The following is a 20,201-nucleotide window of genomic DNA, read 5'->3' on the forward strand; positions in this document are numbered from 1 at the left end:
CATTAATCATCAGGGAAATGCAAATTAAATCCAAAATGAGATACCACTGCACACCTGATAGAATTGCTAAAATTAAAAAGATTGAACACTTCAAATGTTGGCAAGGATGTGGAACAATTGGAAATCCCATACATTATCGGTAGGACTGTAAACAGCACAATCACTTTGGAAAATTGTTTGGCAGTTTCATAAATTTAAAATATACCTCGTACATTAGTTTGCCAGCTGCTTAACTATGAGGAAATTTATTGGCTCATAGTTTTGAAACTAGAAGTCCAAAATCAAGGTGTCAGCAGAGCAATGTTATCTCCTTGAAGACTGGCATTCTGGGGCTGGCTGACAGCAATCCTTGGTCCTTGGCTTTCTGTCACATGGCAATATGGCAATGCACATGGTGGTGTCTTCTTTTTCTTCCAGGTTCCATCAACTTCCCGCTACTTGCTGCTTCTCATGGCTTTTTTTTTTTTTTAACCTGTGTCCAATTTCCTTTGCTATTAAGGACTTCAGCCATATTGGATTAAGGCCTCATTCCGTTTGGGTACACCTTAACTAATTACAACTTCAAAGGTCTATTTACAAATGGGTTCGCACCTATGGGGCCAGGGACTGGACCCTGAACTGCCTTTTGCCAGGGATTCAATTCCCAACACCTACTTCAAGATTTGGCAATTCCACTCCTAGGTATTTGCTTAAGAGAATGAAAACAAATGCCAACAAAAAACCCTGTGCCGGAATGTATTTGGCAATGTTATCATTATAGCCCAAAACTTGTGACAACTCAAATGTTCATCAGTAGAAGAACAAGATAAACCCATTGTGATGTACTCACACAACAAGGCAACTCGGTGATAAGAATGAATTACTAATCCATGAAACAATATGGATGAGTCTCAAAAACATTATATTGACCAAAAGATGCTAGAAGCACAAAAGATCACATACATGATTGCATTTATATAAAATTCAACATAGGTGAAAGAAAGTTAAGAATGAAAACGAAAGTGATCCATGGGATAAAAATGAAAACAGTAATGGCCTATGGGGAATAGACTTGATCAGAAGGGGGCACAAAGAGAACTTTCTGGGATGATGGAAGTGTTTTATATTGATTGGGGTGTTAGTCACACAGGATTCACATCTGTCAAGAGTCTTTGAATTGAATCCTTAAGAACTGTGCATTACCTTGTGTATAAATTTTACCTTAACAAAAAAATCACTTACACAAAAAATAAGTGGGCTTATGTGTTTGTTCCTCATTACCTACGGAGAAAGGTCCAGCTGTAGAGCAGGGCATTGAAGGGCTGTTAGGGTCTGGTGAAAGCTATCCAGGATTTTAACCTAATATTCCCCTCTCTGCCGTGTTACTGTCTTATCCTACTAGGTAAATAGTCCTTTTTCTTGAAGCACTCTCTACCTCTGGTTTTCATCATATAGCTTCCTCCTGTTTTGTTTTCTTCCCCCTACTTCACCAACTGTTCCTTCTTAATCTCTTACAAGCTCTTCTTCTTTCCAACCATTTCATATTGATGTTTCCAGGGTTTTCTCTTCAGGTCTCTGCTCGCCCCCTCAATAAATTTTCCTTGAATGACTTTGTTAAAACTATAGATCCAAGTACTGTTTGCATGCTAATGATGAAAAAATCTACATCTCCAGTTTGGATCTCTCTCCCAAGCTCAACCCATCTACCCAACTGCCCCCTGGACATCTGCATTTGAATTTCACTCAGGGCAATCTCAACTCCACTTTTACAAATCTAAACTCATCATCCTCATTCCCTCCAACTCTCTCCCCTAACACTAGTACTCCCCACAAATTAACTTCTCAGATATTCCCTTATTTAGAGGAATGGCCATCATTCATTCAGCTGCCCAAGTCAAAATTCCAGTAGGCACACTAGACCTCCATCCCTTCCTTGCTTCCAACATATAATCAGTCCTCAAATCGCATCCATATAATTTTTTTGTTTGTTTTTTGCATGGGCAGGGACTGGGAATCAAACCCAGGTCTCCTGCATGGCAGGTGACAATTCTGCCACTGAGACACCGTCGCACCACCCCCATGTAACTTTTTTATAAATCTCTTCGTGTGCCCTGCTCTCTGTACCCACTACTAATACCTTAGTTTTATACTCTCCTCATTTGTTACTAAAATAACAACAATAACCTCCTACCTGATTCACACCTCACTCGGAAGTAATTTACTCCTTAGTGCTACCAAGATGATCTTCCCCAAATCAAATCACCAACTTCCCATAATTCTCAGAATAATGTTTGAATTTCTTAGCATGATAATGTACATGTCTCATGATACAGCCATTTCCTACTTCTCCAGCCTCATCCTCCTAACAAGCCCCATATACAAATTAATCTTACCTCTTCTGGAAAGCCCTTACCCTTACTCCACCTGACTAGCTCTTTTTCTTTTAAGACACAACCCCAAGGCCATCTCTCCAGAAAGTCATTTCTTAATACCTCACTCCCACCAACAACACCCCACCTAAATTAGGGGACCCTCTTCCAAATCCCCAAACATCCTGGCATATCAGCAGCATAGCATTTGTCAGACTATGTTATAATTCCAGGTTTACTTCCCTACCCTTCCCCCACCATTCCCCTCACCTCACCTCTCAACCCCAGCAGTGATTTAAGGTCAGGGCAGGGGCTGTCTTTTATCATTCTTATTTCAGCATCTGCACCTCTAACTACATCACGCTAAATAAATGCTTATTGAGTGAATTCCCATCATGACTCAAATTACAAGGCACTCTCAGACTTTTCTAGTGCCCCTAACCATAACTTACTTTTATTTTTATATTCCCCAAAGTTTGGGGATTTTTTTCTTCTTATTTTTCCTCATCTATTTGTACATTCCCCAAACTTTTAATCATATTAATAATAATGGCTAACAGTTACTTGTCACTTATTGTAAACCAGACATGGTAATATCTTTAAGTGTATTATTGCATTTAATCCTCAAAATCACTCATGAATGCCATTCTTTGTCTCATTTTACAGATGAGGAAACTGAGGATCAGAGAGGTTAAGTAACTTGCCACAGTGCAATATAAAAAAAAAAAAAAAATCAGCAGAGCTGTCTGACCCAAAGCCTGGGCACTACCCTACATTGCCTCCATAACGGCAAGAAAAATATGCTATTATAGCCAGTTGACTCTCTACACAATCCTTGTTCCCGTGGTGTCTAGCACACAGTAGGCAGTCTGTAAATCAGTTGCATGAATGAATGAATATGCATGTTTCAGCCACAAGCTTATAAGATTCTTAAGAATTGGGATTGTACTTTAATTCATTTTGTGTACAAAATACCAAGCACAGTACCAGAAACATGGTAGTCGCTTACTTGAAACTAGATGACTAGATTCAGTATTTTATAGTGATAGTATTCTAAATTGATCAGTAGGAAAATTTCCAGTAGCATAATTACCCTTGAAACATGAGCGTTTGAAAGCTGAAATCCTGTTGCCTGGTTCAATATGAAACAATATGCTGCTTTGATAAAAGGGGAGGCCCAGTGTGGGAACTGCCTTCTAGCCTTCTCCATTCTCACCAAGATGAATCGTCGCATTGGCAGTGAAACGTGAATAGGGCTGAGTAGTTTGCATTCTCTACTCCCTGCAATTTTTCTGCTTCATCCCAAAATGAATTAAGGTTTGCAATTAGCTGTTATTTTAACATCAAAAACAAATGCCAATATGGTCAAGTTTTAGAGATTTCCCTTGCCTTCTGTTGAACTGCAGTAGATCTCATTTTCAACACTCTCACTTGCATTCCTTATACCCAAAGCCTGCCACATCCCCTGTCTCCTAGGCCAGCAAGTATGGGAGGTTTTGAGAAAGAAACTCCATTTGTGCCTTTGTCATTCTGCATGTGCCCAGGAGAACTCTCAGAGGAGTCGCATCGGCTCACATACTTCTTCCTGTCCCTCTGGTTCTCACCACTGGTTCACTGGTTCCAGTGTGTAAATAATTCACATCTATGGTTGTAGTTGTCTACACCTCATATTTTAAATCTTTCATTGAGATCCCTAAAGACATACATCCTTGATTCCTTTCTAAACTGAAATAGTACATCTATACATTTGATTGCTTGTCAGTACCTCTGAATTTTGATCTTGACTGATCTTACTTTCCCAACTTCTAAAAAAGGAGCAAGAGTGAATGGGAAAGGGAAAGTGTAAGTTAGGGAAAGTGATCCAGGTAAATGTTCTCTTAAATGGTCTTCTTCCTTTAAGTATGTTTTCTTGAACTCACTGTTACCATCATCAGGGAGCATGGCCAATATATAACTTGGTCTTCCATAAAGCTCCAGGGAAGCATTTGGCAAGTCCACTGCAATACTGAATGCTATATGACTAATAGAGAGCCACAGAAATCAATGAATGAAGAAAATGTTGACCTGAGGTAGGTGCACAGGGACCAAAACCCATGGAAAAGGTTTTTTAATGCATGCATTGTATATGCATTCTCATTTCTGAATGAATGGATTGTTGCATAACCAAAAACTATGATCTGTTGAGAAGCTGACATTTCTCTGGACAGAAGATGGTGCTATTGTCAATGCAGTGTGTTTTCCATCTTTTCAGCCTAATGTTCATAGCTGCAAAGTGAAAAACACGTATAGAAAGAAAAAACATAACTGCATAGCAAGATTTTGGCTGAAGTCTTCAGCTTTTTACCTCTAAAGAGTTAAGAATGGGAGGGAGCTGTTTGTTATGTTCTGTCTGAAATTTTTGCCTTGAGATGTCTCCCCTGAAAGCCTCAGAGACCCTCCAGGGAGAAAACAGCTGCAGCAGTGTCAGTAACAAGTTTATGTTAAGGGCGACAACCGGACAACTCAAATTCCCTGTGGGATGCTGTGGCAGACGCCATTGGTCACTAACCTAAAAACTACCCTTCCTCTCCCTTGCTGACAACCCCCTGATTTTGCTCAGGACACCAATTTGTTAACCTCTGGGACCACAGATCATTTCTGGAAAACTAGCAGGACAATCCTGTTCTCCGACTTCTCAGCCTTCCTTAAAATTGAGGGCTTGTGGGCAGCTATATATCCGAGTCCTGGCCAGTGAAACCTAAAGAGAAGTCTGTTAGAGCTGTATCAGGGAAAGCTTTTGCTTTCTGATAAAAGGAGAGAGACCATAGCTGCCACCACCCTCCTCTTCCCCATTCTGCTTGAAGATGATTCCTCTCTGGACCTGCAGCAGCCATCTGGAAACCATGGGAGCACAAACGTGAGATGAAAAAATGATGCACTAAAGGTGACAGGGAAGAAAACTTAGAAAGAAGGGGGTCCCTTGGAGCTGTTTGACTAATATTAACAAGTGTCTAGTTTCTGAATTTCCATTATATGAGAAAATAGACCCCTTTTTGTTAAAGCTTCTCTTGTTCAATTTTCCATACTTGCAGCTAACTGAATTCCTCCCTGAAAAAGTTACATATTATTTGGTACTATTAATTCAATTAATTTTGAGCATCTCATCCTTTCCAGGATTAAGGATCTCCCTCCTGACCAATCACCACCATTATTTCTGCCTTGAACCCTTGCCCCTATTCCCCATTGTCAAACCCTGCTGCTCTTGGCTAGTGCCATACAAAAGGAGAAAGCAACAAAATTGATCCTCACCCTCTGTTTACCCATATTCGTGTGATCATTCAAGGTAAAACTTGCTAGGTGCCATCAACTAGCATCTGATAAACAGGTATGTTTTAGCCTTACCTTTCTAGGAAATAAGATTTTCACTTTTACTGACCTCACCCAGTGGTTCTCAACAGAGTCCATAGTAGAATCACCAGCGATCTCTAAAAGAGTGGCCAAAGCCTGGGCCTCAGAGATTGTGGGGCACCAGCATCTGTATTTGTTTTTTTTTTTAACTCCACAAGTAGATTAAGAACTACTGCCTTTAGTGATGCCTTCCCCACTCTCATGGTAGGTAGGTATTCATGATAAATAAGAGGAAGAAGGAATAAAAAAAAAACACTAACTAAATACTTGAGGATAAACTGTCCTTTCAACACTCAGCAAATCACTCTATTATAGACAGATGCCATCTCACCTCTGCTCTAGGCTGTGGGCTCATTTGAAGGAGCAAAAAGAGCAGAAGCAATGGACTATTGAAAGATTCACTGAACTATGTGTCTGGGAAGGGAAGGGAGCTATGACAGCTGCTCAGGGTGAATCCCTGGGAGAGGGAAAATCATACTGAGTTCTCTATGCATCTTGCCTGAGACTCCAGTTACACTGCCATGAAAGATTAGAGTCACTGAATTTCCCATCCACATATCTTTTAAACACAATCTAAAAGCATTAAAGAAAAAAAAAACACTCAATCTCACCACCAGCTCCTTTCCTTTCCTTTTTTTATTTTTGTCAAACAAAAGGGCTCCTGCATAAATATGCTTCACTGTTCCAAAAAGTTTAAAATAACCCATTGAGAGTATTTTAATCCATGGGCCTGGCTTCTATGGTCTTGAGTCAAATTCTTAAAAGTTTGGCAAGCAGAGAGTGCCAGATTAAGCCTGTCCATCCAGTCTGTTTCTGAAGCAAAATCAGAATTCTAAGGCTTTCAGCCGCTGTCAGAATCTCTCACTCTACTGCTTCTGGCACAGGGAAGAGATGGCAATGCATTCAGTCACACAAGGATTCCTATTAAATGATGAATTGTGATTCCATAGCAGGCAGCACATCACTGCGGGGAGAAGTTTAAGTCCAGGGAGTGCTTGCCAATGTGAGAGCCCTGGAAGGGACTTGAATGGCTGCATTTGCAATAAAGAATGGGGTGAAATCCATTACCAGCTGTCTTTATTTTGCAGCCCACTGCTAAGTGAGGGAACTCTATAAAGAGCCTTTCCAATAATGTTTTACCTGCTTCATTCAGCCAAAGCAACTTGGACATAATCAGGTCAATCAAATTCTCACCAATAGCAACGGCTATCCCACTAGCTTTTCTGGCAATACTGGGACATTTCTTTTCCCTCCTTGTTAGGACTTCCTCAATGTCCTTAGAGGGGTTTGGACATATGGATTTCAATTTTTGTGCTCTGGATCAGAGCCAGAAGGGACTGATTTTATCTGTTAAGTAGAAATTACTGATTCCTCATTGGGAGTGTGACAAGGCTCTTAAAATGACCTAATGAAACTATTTTGAAGGTTTTGTGCTGGGATAATGTGTTTTCTCCTGCTCAGGGCAGAAGTGGTTCACATCCTACAAAACGGATGTCCTGGGTGTACTCATCTTCTACAAGTCAGTTTTCAGGCTTTGATCTTGGGCAATATAGTTCTTACATTTTCCCCCCACTTAAATGTGTTCTGTACTGGGTTTTTTACTTTGTATATGTGTGCATACAGGAGTTCTGAAACTCTAAGTGCTTTTGAAAATATTCTTTACCAAATTCAGTAAAGTAAAAAAGAAAAGACATTTGCTGAACATTTCAAAAGTTAAATTTAAGGACTGATTTTTTTTTACCTTGGTGGTCTCATATTTTCCTAATGACAGGCAGCTTTATTTTTTTAAGTTCAATGTTGCTGCCATCAGCTCATTAATACGTATCACAATGTTTCTGTGGCTTTCAGAGATAGGTGCTGATATAATTCCTTAGCTGTTCAACTTTTCTCAACCAAGTAACCAATTAATCATGAGGATTATTCATCATTCATCCATTACATACTCTCTACACATTTTATAAAAATCCCATCTGATGGATCTATCTCTCTCTAGGCTAGTGTCTATCTAGGCTGGGGTAAAAGAAGGAAGCCTTTGTAACAAGGATTTTCTTTGTAAGGAGTCAAAGATGGCAAGGAGGAAGATAGCAGCTTAGCATAAGAATATAGCAGAGATATGCTGGCAGGAAATTTATTTATTGGTACGAAAAGTCAAAATGGTTTTTAGATTCTTTATTTTGAGGCCATACTTTGGAAAAGACCACCAACTCCTTCTCTCTCTCTCTCTCTCTCTCTCTCTCTCTCTCTCTCTCTCTCTCTCACACACACACACACACACACACACACACACGCATGCATATCCCACTGCACCCCTTATCTAGCAGCAGACCCCCCATAAGAACAGAAATAGACAGCGTCCAAACTGCTAGAGGTTTGATACAAGAGGAAATGAACACTTTGGGACAAGATGGGGTGGAGGGAGATGTGAGCAAAAGTTTAAAGACAAAGAAACAGTAGGAGAATGGCAACAGTAAGCTGTTGCAAAAATCAACACACATAGAGAGACTAAACAAAACCAGAAGTTGGTTCTTTGAGAAAATCAATAAAATTGATGGACCCTTAGCTAGGTTGACAAAAAAAAAAAAGAGAGAGAGAATGCAAATAAATAAAATCAGAAATGAGAGTGGGGGATATAACTACTGAACCCACAGAAATAAAAGAGATAATGACAGGATACTATGAGCAACTACATGCTAACAAACGAGACAACTTAGAAGAAATAGGTAGCTTCCTAGAAAAGCGTGAGCAACCAACACTGACTGGAGAAGAAACAGAAGACCTCAACAGACAATCACATGTAAGGAGATTGAATCAGTCATCAAAAATCTCCCAAAAAAGAAAAGTCCAGGACCAGATGACTTCACATGTGAATTCTACCAAGCATTCAGAGAAGAATTAGTATCAATCCTGCTCAAACTCTTCAAAAAAAAATTGAAGAGGAGGGAAAGCTACCTAATTCAAACTATGATGCCAACATGACCCTACTACCAAAGCCAGACAGAGACATTACAACAAAAGAAATTTACAGACTATCTCTAAAATGAATATAGGTTCAAAAATCCCAAACAAAATACTTGCAAACTGAAGCCAGCAGCACATTAAATGAATGGATTTTATTCCAGGTGTGCAAGGTTACTCAACACAAGAATGTCAATTAAGGTTATACACCACATCAATAAATCAAAGGGGAAAAAAAATCACATGATCATCTCGACTGATGCAGAAAAAGCATTTGATAAAATTCATCATCCTTTCTTGATGAAAACACTTCAAAGGACAGGAATAAAAGGAAACTTCCTCAACCTAATAAAGGGAATATATGAAAAAAACACAGCTAGCATCAAATCGAATGGAGAAAGACTAAAAGCTTTCCCTCTAAGATCAGGAACAAAACAAGGATGCCCACTGTCACCATTGTTATTCAACGTGCTGAAAGTTCTAGCTATAGAATTAGGCAAAAAAAAGAAATAAAAGGCACCTATATTGTAAAGGAAGAAGTAAAACTCTCACTGTTTATAGATGATATGATACTGTATATTGAAAATAAAAAAAAATCTACAGCAAAGCTGTAGCTCTAGCTAATAAACAAGTACAGAAAAGTGACTGGATACAAGATTAATGTGAAAGAATCAGTAATGCTTCTGTACACTAGTAATGAGCAATCTGAGGAGGAAAGCAAGAAAAAAATCCACTTACAATAGCAACCAAAGGAATAAAATATTTAGGAATAAATTTAACCAAGGTCACAAAAGACCTGTACATAGAACACTGCAAAACACTGCAAAAAGAAATAAAGGAAGACCTAAATAAATGGAAGGATATTCCATGTTCCTGGATTGGAAGACTATATATAGTGAAGAGGTCAGTTCTACCCAAATTGATTTACAAATTCAATGAAATACCAATTAGATTCCCAAAACTTACTTTGCAGAAATAGAAAAACCAACAACAAATTTATTTGGAAGGGCAGCGTGCCCTGAATAGCTAAAAATATCTTGAGAAAGAAAAATAAAATGGGGAATCTCACACTACTTGACTTTAAAGCATATTACAAAGCTACAGTGGGGCAGGCAATTGTGGCTTAGTGGCAGAGTTCTCGCCTGCCATGCCAGAGACCCGGGTTCAGTTCCCAGTGCCTGCCCATGTTAAAAAAAAAAAAGTTACAGTGGTCAAAACAGCATGGTACATGCATAAAAATAGATATACTGACCAATGGAATCAAATTGAGTGTTCAGAAATAGACCCTCTCATCTATGGACAACAGATCTTTGATAAGGCAGTCAAGCCAACCCAACTGGGACAGAGCAGCCTCTTCAACAAATGGTGTTTGAAGAACTTGATGTCCATATGCAAAAGAATGAAAGAGGATCCATATCTCACACCTTACACAAAAATTAACTCAAAATTGATCAAAGACCTAAACATTAGAGCTAAGACCATGTGCCAGTTTGAAAGGATTATGTACCCTAGAAAAGTCATGTTTTAATCCTGATGTATCTTGGGGAGGCAGCCTTTTCTTTTGGGGGAGGGTGCATGGTCCGGGAATCAACCTGGGGCTCCCACATGGAAGGCAAGCATTCTACCACTGAACCACCAGCCATTTCTTTTAATCCCTATTCAATATTGTGGGTTGGAAATTTGATTAGATTATCTCCACAGAGATATGGCATGCCCAGTTATGCATATTAACCTTTGATTAGAGGGAAATGTGACTCTGCCCATTCCAGGTAGGTCTGGATTAGTTTCCTGGAATCCTTTAAAAGAGGAAACATTTTGGACAAAGCTTCAGAGCCACAAAGCCACCAGAGCCCATGCAGCCAGAGACCTTTGGAGATGAAGAAGGAAAACATCCCCAGGGGAGCTTCAGAAATAAGAAGCCTGGAGAGAAAGCTAGCAGACATCACCATGTTTTCCCCATGCCCTTCCAGCTGAGAGAAACCCTGAACTTCAACGGCCTTTCTTGAGTGAAGGTAACATCTTCTTGGTGCCTTCATTTGGAGATTTTCATAGCCTTGTCTTATTTTGGACATTTTTACAGCATTAGAAGTGTAAACATGCAACTTAATAAATTCCCCCTTTTAAAAGCCATTCCATTTCTGGTATATTGCATTCTGGCAGCTTGCAAACTAGAACAGGCCATAATACTTTTAGAAGAAAATGCAGGGAAATATCTTGTATAGGAGATGGTTTCCTAAACCTTATACCCAAAGTGTAAGCAATAAAAGAAGAAATAGGTAAATGGGATCTCCTCAAAACTGATTACTTTTGCACATTCAAGGACTTTGTCAGGAAGGTAAAAAAGGCAGCCTACCCAATGGGAGACAATATTTGGAAACCACATATCAGATAAAGGTTTAATATCCAGAATATAAAGAGATCCTACAACTCTACAACAAAGAGACAGCCCAATTAAAAAAATTGAAGACATGGATAGACACTTTTACCAAAGCATATGAAAAGATGCTCAACATCAGTAGCTATTAGGGAAATGCAAATCAAAACCACGAGATATCATCTCACACCTACTAGAATGGCCATTATTAAAAAACAAAACAAAACAGAAAACTACAAGTGCTGGAGAGGATATGGAGAAATAGGTACACATAATTAACTATTGGTAGGAATGTAGAATGGTGCAGCCACTCTAGAAGGCAGTTTGATGGCTCCTCAGGAAGCTATGTATAGAATTGCTGCATGATGCAGCAATCCTCATATTAGGTTTATACTTGGAAGTACTGAAAACAGGGAAATGAACAGACATTTGCATAGCGATGTTTACAGCAGCGTTATTCGCAATCTCCAAAAGATGTAAACAGCCCAAATGTCCATCAACAGATGAGTGGCTAAACAAACTGTGGTATATACATACAATGGAATACTACACAGCTGTAAGATGAAATAAAGTTCTGACTCACGCAACAATCTTGAGGACATATGTTGAGTGAAATAAGCTAGAAACAAAAGAACAAATACTGTATGGTCTCACTAATATGAACTAAATATAATGAGCAAACTCAGAGTTAAAGTTGAGAACATAGTTTATTAGGAGACAGAAAGAGGGTAGAGACTGGGCTTTTGATGCTGGAGTAGAGAATGTTCAATAAGGTTAATTGTAAAGATGCAGAAATGGATAGTACAATACTGTGTGATGGTAGCCCAATATTGTAAGTATAATGAACAATGCTGAGTGTGAGTATGGTTGAAAGATGAAGGCTAGGGACATGTATGACACTGGAAGGAAAGATAGAGGATAAATTCTGGGACTGTATAACTTAGCAAAACCTAGAGTGGACAATGATGATAATTAAATGTACAAATATAAGAAAGTTTTTATGTGAGGGATAATGAATGTCACATTACAAGGTGTTAAAAATGGGATGGTGTATGGAAAAAAATAATCAGTGTAAACTAGGGTTTATAGTTAATAGCAGCATTGTAATATTCTTTCATTAATTGCAACAGACGAATGATAGCAAAACTAAATGTCAGTAAGAGGGGGATATAAGGGAGGGATGTGCGACTTTTGTTTTTGTTCTCGTTTCTCTTTATTTCTTCTTCTTCCTTCTTTGCAGAAGTAATGGAGATGTTCTCATATAGCTTATGGTAGTAAATGCATCGCTATATTAGTATACAAGGAGCCACCAATTGTACACTTAGGATGGATTGTACGGTGTGTGAATAAAACATCATAAAAATTTTAAAAATAGACAAGTGATGGATAAGATATGGAGAGAGATATAAAGACCTGTTCACTGTGGGCAGGGAAGTAGAGTGGTGCAGCCCCTCTGAAGGGCAGCATGGCAGTTCACAGGAGGCTAAGTATAGGGTTGCCATACGAACCTGCAACCCTGTTATTAGGTATACGCTTGAATGATCTGAAAGCAGGCACATGAACAGACATTTGCATACCATTGTTTATGGCAGTATTATTCACTATTGCCAATGGATGGAGATGATGTAAGGGTACATTCACTGATGAGTGAAAAGGCAAACTGTGGTATATACATACAATGGAATATTGTGTGGCTGCAGAGAGGATTGAAGTTGTGGGGCATGCAACTAGGTGAATAAATTTTGAGGACATTATGTTGAGTGAAATAAGCCAGAAAGGAAAGGACAAATATTGTATGGTCTCACTAATAAACCTAACTATAATGAGCAAACTCTGAGAATTGAATTTGAGAGGACAGTTTATCAGGAGACAGAAAGTGGCAAAGATTGAGCAATTGGTAATTAAGGAGTACATAACGTTCAATAAGGCTCGTTGTAAAGGTTCCTAGATTGTAAGTTATTACAGCAGTCACATATGTTCCTAAGTTTTAACTGTTACTTCTAAATTCTGAGATGTCGTACTCTTTGTGCATAACCTGGTAGTTTCCTGGAACTTTAGGTATGTTTGTGACACTTGAGACTCAGAGTTAGAGTTCTGCAGCTCTGAAAGTCAGTATTACGCCATACAGCAAAAAGAGACCAGACTTCACTTAAAGATACAAATGAAGCTGGTGTGGCTAGGATTAAGGTAAAGCAGAATACAGGGTGTCATGGTCAGGTTCATGTGTCAACTTGGCCAAGTACCTGTTTGTCTGGTTGGACAAGTGCTGGCCTATCTGTTGTGATAAGGACATTTCATAGAACTAAATCATGATCATGTCAGCTGCATCCACAGCTGATTCCATTTGTAATCAGCCAAGCAGAGAGTATTCTGCAATGAATGATGCTTAATCTAATCACTGGAAGCCTTTTAAGGAGGATTCAGAAGAGACAGGCTCTATTCCTGCTTCCGCTGGTGAGCCTCTCCTGTGGAGTTCATCCAGACTCCATTGGAGTCGTTGGCTTCACAGCCTGCCCTACAGATTTTGGACTCTGCATTCCCACGGTCACATGAGACACTTTTATAAATTTTATATTTGCGAGTGTTTCCTGTTGATTCTGTTTCTCTAGAGAACCCTAACTAATACACAGGGTAAAGGATGATAGTGTCTGTATTTTTAAACTTCAACTTCTGTGTAAGATGAAATGAAGAGATGCTTATTTTGTCCAAAATTTAAATTTTCTGTAGCACACTGTCTAATCTAACCTGTTCAGTCAGTTTATTTAAATAACATAATTCACGGACTCTAATAATGAGATTTTGATATTCTGTACAGATTAATGTAATATCCAGATACATTTCAGAGTATTTGGAGCAGAAAATAAAAAAGTATTTGCAAAGTCCCTTTGAGGAACTGGAGAAAAAAAATATGAAACAATTAAACTTCTCCACCTGGGGAATTCCTGATATTCTCTCAAGCATTAGGGACTCCCAACTTAATAAGCCAAGCCCTCAATCTTGAGTCTTGTCCTTACAAAACCTATTTCTGCAATCACAAACTAAGCCTACTTTAAATATGTCTAGGAGTCACCCCCAGAGAACCTCTTTTGTTGCTTAGATGTGGCCTCTCTCTCTAAATTATCTCTGCACATAAACTCATTACCCTCCCACCTACGTGGGACATGACTCTCAGGAGTGTAAATCTCCCTGGCAATGTGGGACATGACTTGCAGGGATAAGCCTGGTCTTGGCATCATGGGATTTAGAATGACTTCTTAACTGAAAGGGGGGGAAAGAAATGAAATAAAATAAAGCTTCAGTGGCTAAGAGATTTCCAATAGAGTTGAGAGGTCATCCTAAGGTTATTCTTATGCAAGCTTCAGCCAGATATTGCAAACTGCCACAGTATATCAAGCCCCAACCAACAGTACTCCTGAAAACCTAAAGAATACCCTGGGCTTTATCTAAGACCCTATAAAAGTTTTCTTAGTAAATTATTTTTTTAGAAACTTAAGGCCTCCAGGTTGTTTCTATACCAGATAAGCCCTGAAACTCAGAAATACCAGTCTCTCCAAGAAATCTCTCTATGCCATGAGGTCACCACCCCTTTCCAGCGTGAAGAAGTTAAAATAGTCATTGCCCAGATATCCCTGAAGATGAACAGAATGATCAAATGAGAGGGAGGAGGTGTAACTGAGAAATTAGGATTTATAAATTATTATAACTGCCGACTCATTATGCAGATAATTCTTTTTAGTTTCCAGTGTATTAGACTAGCTAGAAGGAAATACCTGAAATTATTGAACTGTAATCCAAAATAATTGTATAATTGATTAGCTTTTATCATATGACCATATGATTGTAAAAAAAACTTGTGGCTGAAACTACCTTTATCCAGCATATGGGTAGGTAAGTTATAAAATAAAGACAAAAAATAATAATAATGGGGGGAAGGGGGTATGCGATATTTTGGATTTTCTTTTTTATTTTTGTTTCTTTTTTTGGAGTCATGGAAATGTTCTAAAATTGATTGTGATGACGAATGCATAACTATATGACGATAGTGTAGGAGCCATTGATTGTATACTTGGGATGGGTTATATGGTGTGTGAATATATCTCAATCGAATTGCATTAAAAAAAAAAAAGCAGCACATACCTCTCCACCCAATTTTTGCCATGAGGAGCAAAGCATTGGAGCTACCTATAAAAGAAGTAAAAGAAACGGTTCTTGACTTCAAGGTGTTGGCATTCAATTTGAAATTCTAGGCGTTGGTAAACTAGCATTAAATCTAGTATTCTTCAAGCAATTTCTTTTTATGTCTAGAGGCAACATTGGCCCACATAAATGAACAGTGCTAAGCAGACTAGCCCCTGACCTCAGCTCTCTGTAAATATCGATGAATGCTGGTTAGGAGCTATGGCTATGTATTTGCAGAGCTTGTCACTGCTTGCAACTTTGCCTGTTTTTTACATTAGAGGTCATACAATGGTTATTCTCAAAATGAACTGAGCACTTGTCCTCCACCTCCAGATGGGACTGGCAGACACGGAATCCAAATAACGAAGAAAAACAACTGTTAAATGTTTGCCTGAACTGTGCAATCCTGGAAAACAGCGAAGGTTAAGAAATCTGCCCCACCCTTTGTATTCTGGAAAACTGCAAAGAACTGCAAACAACGAGCCACACCCCCACACCCCCAAAAGACTTAGATAAGACTCACATATACCCCGCATTTACCTACGATATGGTCCCTCCAATATTCCTAATCTTCACCTCATAAATGATTAGCCAAACCACCTGCGCCTGTCCCCACTGCTGAAATTTGGAACAAAATGCTTATTTATCAAATTTTGTTTACGATTCTTTCCCTCTTCCAGGTCTGAATTTTAACACGTCTCCCAGAAAATTTGCTGCTTCAGTGTAAGCCATCTCAGGGCTGCTACGGGACCACACCAAACTTTCATCCCACTTCCCCACACCTCCTTCTTTCTTCTCTACAAAAGCAAAACCTTTTTTGCCTAACTTTCCAGGAGCTCATGGCAGAGCGTTCTCGTTCTTGTAAGAGCCCTGTCCCTCTGCCATAGCAGCCCCTTTTCCTCTTTGTAACAATCCTTTCAAATAAAGGCTCTCCTTACCAACCCCGGATTTTCTATGTATTTGATGACATGAAGTCAGGGCTTCTCAGCCAGCGGCTGGGTGCCTGGGATGTGCCAGAAACTGTGTGTGTGTGTGTGTGTGTGTGTGTGTGTGTGTGTGTGTGTGTGTGTGTGTGGAGGGGGGGAGGTGAGGGCGTGGGGGGAGGGGTGTCAGTTGCCATTCCTATCGTGGTGGAACTTACAGTCCAAATAATTTTATAAATAATTAATTACTATTGTGATAACGTCTGTGCTGGAGGCACAGAGCACCCCGAGGGGTGCTACTAACCAGAGGACCCGACCTGGTCTGGACAGCAGGAATGGCTTCCCTGATAACTGACTTATCAGCTGAATCTAAGGAATGAAGGGAATTCGCTAGACAAAAGCTGGTTGAAAAGCTTCCCTCAGAGGAAACTGCATGTATTGACATCCTGAGGCAGGGCTGAGGGGTGGGGGGTAGGCATAGAAGAAGGCGAGTGTGGAAGGGAAAAAGAATGCGGAAGGACACAGCGAGGAAGAGGCAGTTACAGGCAGGCAAGGGCCAGACCCAATGGGCCAATAGGCCCTGTTTAAAAATATGAGACTTGGTTCTAAATGAGAAGTCAATGGAGGGTTTTAATGGAGGGGAGAGTGGAGGAATGTTGAATGATCTGATTCACATGCTTTAAAGTATAGCCATTAGGTTGAAAGAGCAAGGCTCCAAAAATAAGGCAGAAGTGATTCATTAATTCCTCGATTCCTCATTCAAAGGCGATTTTATGAATCCCAATTATAGGCATAATACTATGCTAAACATCATGGAGGCTTAGAAAAATTGATATGACACGTTTCTGCCCTCCCAATGTAGATAGGAAAATAAGATATGCCTCTTCTCTCTGTATGGTTTTTTTAGCGGGGTAGATGAGTAAGAGGTAGCTGGTATGGTTGGAAAGTTAGAACTGATTAACAGGACTGGTTAAAGGGGTTGGGTTAATCCAATAACAGATGGAGGCATAGAAGGGCATTTGTATGTTTGGTTGGTTAATGGGTTGGTTGGTTGATTTTTTTCAATTCAATTAAATAAATTGAACAGAACTGGGCTACAGAAAAATTACTCTGGAATCCACATGTGGGATGGTTTGGAGGGAGGAAAACTGGAGACAGAGGGCCCAGATGGGAGGCTCTAGAAATAGCCCAGAGAAGAAAAAACTCAGGATCCTAAAGAGTTTGGTATCAGTGGGAATGGAAAAAGAAAGGGATTCTTTTTTTTAATTGGTGTTATTTATGACCAACGCTCATTTGCTATCGGTTGACCTCAACTTCAGGAGAGTCTGGCATCTGAGCCCACATTCTGTATCTGCCTTCTGGAAGATCAGCATTTGTCAGAGAGAGAATATCTCTTACCGTAGGATAACAGCTCAGTCCATTCATGCCACAGCTTCCTTGTGGGCAAACGAAAGGCAGTCTAAGAGAGGGGTGTAGCAAACACAAGCTCACAGCACTGTTTCCGGGAGCATCTTTGAAGGGCAGATTCTCCAAACAGGACCTCTCCTCAGACAACCCATGAAGCCTCTGGGCAGCTCAGTCTCTTAAGCTATTTTTAGCATGCCTTTCAGATTTAGAAACAGGCAGCATTCTGTAAAACTTCATTTTCCCTGTTTCCCTCAGGCAGAACATTTCAATCCCTAAACCTTTACTCTAAATAACACTGTTACTTTCTTCCCTCATTGTCACCACACCATTCATACCACTAAGGATGCTGAATGCTTCAGCTTGTACGCTCAAATAACAAATGCGGTCCCTAACTGTATTGAGACTATGATGTCAAGATAGGGGTGGGAGCATGTCGTAAGCGTACGGTAATTGTGCATTTCAAATTCCACCCCAAACACACTCCTAAAAGTAGTACACTAAAGCTTGAAATGAGCACCTTCTAAGAGGTCCTCAGACCCAGGGTTCATTTAAAAAGATTCCTTTTAAGAACATTCTTTGATTGCAGGAGGAAGAACAAAGGAATGTCAATATTGCGGGGTGTTGAAAATAGATGGTCATCCACATTTTAAAACTTCAACTTCTGTGTGACACTTAAGGGAGAAATGTTTATTTGATGCAAAATTTATATTTTGACTAGTGTATTTCCTAATTTAAATTTTATGGTCTGTTTAATTGAACACAATGAGTGCATAGAACCTTGAATAGGGCATGAGATCTTGTTGGTTTGTCCAGGTTAGTGTGATACCCTGATAAATCCCAGAGCATTCTGAACAGTGAGTAAAGAAGTATTTGCAAAGTCCCCTTGGGGGAATGGAGAGAAAGGGGGAAATAGTCAATTCCCCATTTGGAGAATTCTTGATATTCTCACAAGCAGTGGGGACAACCAAATCCATAGGCTGAGCCCTTGATCTTGGGGTTCGCCCCTATGAAACTTATCCCTGCAAAGGATAGGCTAAACTTACTTAAAATTGTGCCTGAGAATCAGCCCCAGAGAACCTCTTTTGTTGCTCAGATGTGGACTTTCTCTCTAAGCAGACATGGCAAATGAACTCACTGTCCTCCCCCTGTAAGTGGGACATGGCTCCCAGGGGTGTAAACCTTCCCAGCAATGTGGGATCGAAATCCTGGGATGAGCTGGGATGCATTAAGGGATTGAGAAAATGTTGACCAAAAGGGGGAAGAGAGAAATGAGACAAAATAAAGTGTCAGTGGCTGAGAGATTTCAAACAGTCGAGAGGTTATCCTGGAGGCTATTCTTATGCATTATATAGCTATCCCCTTTCTAGTTTATGGTGTATTACAGTGGCTAGAGAGAAGTACCTAAAACTGTAGAGCTGTGTTCCAATAGCCATGTTTCTTGAAGATGGTTGTATAATGATATAGCTTTTACAATGTAACTGTGCAATTGTGAAAATCTTGTGTTTGATGCTCCTTTTATCTACATATGGACAGATGAGTAAAATGTGGATAAAAATAAACAAATAATAGGGGGAACAAAGATTAACATGAATTGAGTAGATTGAAATACTAGTGGTCGATGAGAGGAAGGGGTAAGGGGTAAAGTATGTATGAGTTTTTTCTTTTTTCTTTCTTTTGCTGGAGAGACGCAAATATTCAAAACATGATCATGTTGATGAGCCATTGATTGTACACCATGTATGGAATGTTTGTATGTCAAGAATGTTTGTATGTTTGTTTGTTAAGGTTTGACAATAAAAATATTGTTTAAAAATTTATTGTCAAAAAAGAAAAAAGAGAGCATTCTTTAAGAGTATGAGAAATCTAGATTTAGAAAACTCTACTTGTACATGCCCTAGGTTTTCTTTAGGATTGGCAGGAATAGTTTTGGTTGGGGGTTGGCAGGTTACGATAGACAACAATGTCTTGAATTTTCTGCTGTTGATTTTACTTAAAGAGGTAGGGAGAGAAATAAAATTTTGTTTTCAAAACATTTCCCCTTATAGTTTTAAGCCATAGTGGGCCTATGCTTCATTTACCTCCAAGGAGGGAAAAGCAGCTTGAGGTAGCTTGTAGCACATACTTTGCTCTCTACTATAGGTGAGAACCTACATACTTATTTCGAGTCATTTCATGTTCTCCAGCAAGGCAGCTGTGGGGTTCCATAGGATTTAATGCCTGATCGTTTCTTTTGAGAAGAAGTGGGTATGAGTGTACCAGGAATGGGGTAAGGGGGAAGCAAAGAAGCAAATGGGAGCGTGTGTGAGTGCGCATGTGCTGACATTCACCACCAACCCCGCCTGGGTCTGGGAAGGAACAGGTGTTTAGTATATTTTGCTCATGACTGCAGAATGCATGTAGATTTTTTCTCTCCTTCGTGTTTTCTAAACTTACACTAAAAGGATTCGTTAAAACACCATGTTTAGCTGGCTCAGGATTGTATTTCTTTTGCTTACTCTTTGCTCTTGGGTTCTATAGTATTTCTATAATTACGTAACAAGAATAGCATTGCACTGTAATCTTTCATATAGAGTTATATGTATGGACAATTTTGATCAGTTTTTTTTTTAACATGTCTCCTGTTTACAA

General features: G+C 39.5%; 1 long non-coding RNA gene across 1 annotated transcript; it reads right to left on the reverse strand.

Moving 5' to 3' along the window:
* Nucleotides 1–12,219: 12,219 nt before the first annotated feature.
* Nucleotides 12,220–17,494, reverse strand: LOC143690771 (uncharacterized). Its single transcript, XR_013179178.1, has 3 exons — nt 17,475–17,494; nt 15,202–15,246; nt 12,220–12,329 (listed from the first exon to the last, which is right to left on the reverse strand). It is a non-coding gene; the product is annotated as an uncharacterized LOC143690771 (long non-coding RNA).
* Between the last annotated feature and the right edge of the window lie 2,707 nt (nt 17,495–20,201).

Source organism: Tamandua tetradactyla, chromosome 7, assembly GCF_023851605.1.
Source record: "Tamandua tetradactyla isolate mTamTet1 chromosome 7, mTamTet1.pri, whole genome shotgun sequence".
NCBI classification, from domain to species: Eukaryota; Metazoa; Chordata; class Mammalia; order Pilosa; family Myrmecophagidae; genus Tamandua; species Tamandua tetradactyla.